The sequence below is a fragment of the Dermacentor silvarum genome, chromosome 9, assembly GCF_013339745.2.
Source record: "Dermacentor silvarum isolate Dsil-2018 chromosome 9, BIME_Dsil_1.4, whole genome shotgun sequence".
In the NCBI taxonomy this organism is placed as follows: Eukaryota; Metazoa; Arthropoda; class Arachnida; order Ixodida; family Ixodidae; genus Dermacentor; species Dermacentor silvarum.
In genome coordinates this window covers 42,989,751-42,994,555 of record NC_051162.1, presented here as the reverse complement: position 1 = coordinate 42,994,555, position 4,805 = coordinate 42,989,751, and the positions used below count along the sequence as shown (strand labels likewise).

At 47.0% G+C, this 4,805-nt stretch overlaps 1 non-coding gene across 1 annotated transcript; it reads right to left on the bottom strand.

Annotated features, from left to right (window-relative positions):
• Positions 1 to 2,428: 2,428 nt before the first annotated feature.
• Positions 2,429 to 2,500, bottom strand: Trnag-ucc (transfer RNA glycine (anticodon UCC)). Its single transcript has one exon. It is a non-coding gene; the product is annotated as a tRNA-Gly (tRNA).
• Positions 2,501 to 4,805: the final 2,305 nt, after the last annotated feature.

The following is a 4,805-nucleotide window of genomic DNA, read 5'->3' as shown; positions in this document are numbered from 1 at the left end:
CGTCATTTTCTTGGAGTCCTGAACAGGACACAGCGTTTCACACGCTCATTACGTTACTTACGTTACCACCCATCTTGGCCCATTTTGACCAGTCAGCCCCCACTGAACTTCGCACCAATGCCAGTGGACATGGCAACGGCGCTGTTCTCGCCCAGCAGCAACAAGGACGCGATCGCGTCATCACCTATGCCAGTCGCCTTTCCTCTTCAGATTGCAAATTTTCGATCATTGAGCGCGAGTTCCTCGCACTAGTTTAGTTTAGCCTCGACCATACTTGTTTGGCCGCACCTTTTCGGTCATCACAGACCACCATGCGCTTTGCTGGTTGCATGCCCTCAAAGAGCCGACTGGACGACTTGGTCGCTGGGCACTGAAACTGCAAGAATACAGCTTTGACGTCACTTACAAGTCCGGCAGACTGCACCAGGATGCGGACTGCCTATCCCGTCATCCAGTGGGCCCTCCCGACTTGTCAGCGCACAATTCGGACGCCTGTGTCTTCGAGATATCCGATTTATCCGACATACGCAGCGAACAGCTCAGCGATGCCAATTTGCGGCCAATTACCCGCCGTCTACGCTGTCATCACTGTGCCCCGTTCCTAGAATTATTCATGCTTCGTGACGGAATCTTATACAGACGCAACACCAGCTCCGATGGCACAGAGCTTCTACTGGTTGTTCCCGAAACACTCCGTTCCACTGTCATTGAACAGCTTTATGATGCCCCAACCACTGGACATCTCGGAGCAACTCGCACGTATGATCGCGTTCGGCATCGGTTCTTCTGGCCAGGCCTCCACCGCTCTGTGCGCCGACACGTTGCTTCTTGCGAGTCTTGTCAGCGTCACAAGCATCCATCCTTGTCGCCAGCCGGTCCTCTTCAGCCCATCGACATTACCGGTGTCCCGTTCTACCGCGTCATCCTTGATCTCATCGGGACATTTCCAACATCTCTGACTGGGAACAGGTGGATTACCGTCGCTACGGACTACGAGACACGATACGCTATCACGCGGGCACTACCGACAAGCTGTGCCAGTGACGTTGCGCAATTTCTACTTTACGACGTTATTCTTCACCATGGCGCTCCTCGACAGTTCCTGACCGACCGTGGTCGCTCCTTTCTGTCCAAAGTCGTCGACGACATTCTTCGTTCGTGTTCCATTCGTCAGAAGCTAACCACTGCCTACCATCCGTAAATCAATGGGCTTACCGAGCGCCTCAACCGCACGCTGACCACAGCGCTCTGCATGTACGTTTCCTCAGACCACCGTGATTGGGACAGCACCTTGCCTTGTGTGACATTTGCCTATAAGTCATCACGCCATGACACCGCTGGCTTTTCCCACTTTTATCTCTTGTTTGGCCGCCATCCCACATTGCCCTTCGAGACTATTTTACTATCACCTGTGCATCCTCTTACCGACTACGCCCGCGATGCCTCGGGCTGCAACGGCTCGCCAGATTTAAAGGGATCGTCTTTATGCCTCCCAGCTGTCCCAAAAGGTCATCACATAGTCGTTAATTACTCTGCGGGCTCTGTGGTCCTCCTCTGGATGCCTTGCCGCTGCGTTGGCTTGTCGTCAAAGCTTCTTTCCCGATACTCCGGGCCTTACAAGGTCCTACGCCAGATCACTGACGTCACGTACGAGATCACTCCACGGGACAGTCGATCATCTGAAGCGTCCGCCACTGATATTGTGAACGTCTCCCGCCTTAAGCCTTATGTTGGCGGACACGATCCTACTGCTCCTTAAGCGCCGAGACGGCGCTCTCGACGGCGGGGGTTCTATGTTACGCGCCATGCCGATCATGGAAGAATGCGCCGGAAAGACGGTGAAGACGACGATCTAGGCAGCGCTCCTGTTGTTGTTCTGCCATCTTGCCTGCAGCCGTCTCTGCATATATCTTGTAAATAAAATTTTCCTATCCCTTTTTGCTACTCTCATCGCTGTGGCAATATGTTCAGAAAGAGATCGTTAACGTTAAGAATAGGGAGTTTTAGCTTGCCACTCAAAGTTCCATCCTTCACAGAGTACAGGGTTATACCATGGCCGTTGACAGCAGCAGTAACGCTGGTACCAACATATTGTGACGTTTTGTTCAACTAAAACCACGTTTCAAGCGTTGTTGTGCTACGCACGTGTTCTCGTCCAATAAAATTTTAAAATGACGGAATGTTCATGATTATGTCCCTGGCGACGCGTTTTTCACCAGCTGTTGTGGAGAATTTGGCAAGCCACTCCAGTATTCGGTTCGTGTCCTTTATGGTGAAAATCACTGCCACAAGATGGCGCCACCAACGTGGCTGCCCAGGGAAACGCCTTTGTTAACATTGTATTCCGCAAAGGGTAACACGTTTTATTTCCGGATAAAAACAATGCTATCTTAACATATTATTCGGGTTTCTGAAAAAAAAAAATTGCTGCGTCGGCCGGGAATCGAACCCGGGTCAACTGCTTGGAAGGCAGCTATGCTAACCACTATACCACCGACGCCAGCTGCTTTCGCGTCGCTGACTCGGAGCCCTTCGTGTTGCAACGTGCGCCCCGCAGACAGGATGCCGGATGACAGCAGAAACGAGGTCAGTCGAGCAAAGTGGAGCGGCTCTAACGGCGTAATCATTTCTTCACTGCTCCTATCAAATAACTTCTCAGCTTCGTTGATATCAGCCCTGAAGAGCTGCCTAGAAAGCAAACCTAGATAAATGATACGCTAGTTTTCCCGCGATCTGTTACTTATTCGGGCGTATTTATTTATTTATTTAAAGTAAGTACAATGCCACTTTCAGCCGAACGTATTACAGTAGGGGGCTGGCAGCAACATAAATACTTTGGTGCTCAAAGAATAAAAAGAAATAAATATGCAGATCCATCGCACATGTATCTCGTGCAACGATTAATCTCATGGAATGTACCTGTTTATGCAGGTACATGCAGGTATAATTGGATTTACAGTTCGTGTTGTGTATTTGCTTCTTTTTTGGTGATGCTTGTACTTCTGATACTTCTTGTGCTACCCTTCCGACTTAGTCGGCGGATTCCTTCTTTCCTAAAGGTGTTTGCTTTTTAACGCATTGCAAAATGCTTGAAATGATACCTGACCTACTGACTGTGCTTAATTGGGAGGTTTAGTTTCCTTCTGCCACCTATTCGTCTGCTCTGAAATAATTATGTCCGCTCTCTGCAAAATGTACAAAGAGTAATTGAAATAGGAACCACGGGTTAATGTCTTTTCTGTACTGTTGTCTTGCTTTGTACATTCTGGGCACGTCGTTTGCTGGGTGGAATCCTTCGGCCGATACAACTGTTTTGTTTGTAACTGTTAGATATCAAGTTGTATATGGATCTATAAATAGCCAATGCAATGTGTACTTTGTTGCCTTTTTATTTTTTATTATGTGTTAGCATTTTGTATTATTGTTCGAATTAATTTCCCTGTCTGTTGTCTCGTATCCTTAGCAGTTTGTTGCTGTATTCCAGGCAGTACGAGTCCAGCCCAATGTTCCTTAACAGGCGTGATTCGTGCATCTTGACTACCCGGTGCGTGTAATAAAATATTGTTATTGTTATTTTTTTTTATTTATTTAAGTACTGCCGGCCTGTAGTTCAGGCCTTAGGCAGGAGTGGGTATCAAATACATTTCAGAGTAGCGTAACAAAAGAAAGAAAAAGATTGCGTGACAGAACATACGTGAAAATCCAATACAAGCATAAGAACACAAGAATTTGCTGTCACGTACACTTTGAGGAATATACACGTTAAATACAAGAAAAAAAGAGCAGCACAAGTTTTGAAACACAATCTTTGAAAAACACTAATGACACATTTGAGTATATCAGTTCTACAACACAGACCCTCACAAAAAAGAAAGAAAAAAACACGCCAATTGCGGTTTAAGATTGAATAAACCATGTAGGTAAAATAAAAATGCAGGTATGAACAGCACGAGGATTACATATAGGAATGATCAAATGGAGTGACGCAAGAACATGTGCAACAACACGAGGCTATGCAGTAATAGATTTACTGAATACCCTGTGAAGCAGTATTAATGGAAAGTTTACATTTCAAAACCTCTAAGTGCACTCAAAAATACATCAATTGTTGGACTCGTGACCACATCTGCAGGCAGTGCATTCCAGTCGGAGATAGTGCGAGGAAAGAATGAGTTAGATTATTACTTACTATACGTATCCCAGTAGCAGAACCCCATTCTCGAGGGTTGTACAAATACGGTCACTATCCCTGTGGATATATCGCATGGCGGAATAAAAAAATTGATAAATTAAATAATCTGCCAAATGTACGCCATCCTAATAATGGATAGGAGTACAGTAGAGATATCTGTGAGCCTACCTAAATTTTCAGATTTTTTGTAGGAATCGTTGTCGGACATGCTAATCCTGAGCCATAGTAGCCGCATTTCGATGGTGGCGAAATGGAGTAAACCCCCGTGTACTTAGATTTAGGTTTACGTTAATGAAACCCCCGTGGTTCAAATTAATCCGTAGTCAGCGCGTACCTCATAGTCAGATGGTGGTATTGGCACGTAAATCCCCATAATTTAACGCTCATCTTGCAGGATCAGTCAAGAACAGACCACGGAGTAAGATAAGACAGGAGCGCCGACTCTGCTCGTCTGGAAGGGACACATTCTGAAACGCCGGCTCCTGCTTCACGGCGTGTTCGCCAGACGGCGCTACGAATGATGAAAAATTCTGCAGCGGAGAGGCGGGCCCTACAAACCGAAGGAGCAAAGGCGCGGGGACTCTCTCGCGGCACCTGCTTGTCAGCTGCTCCG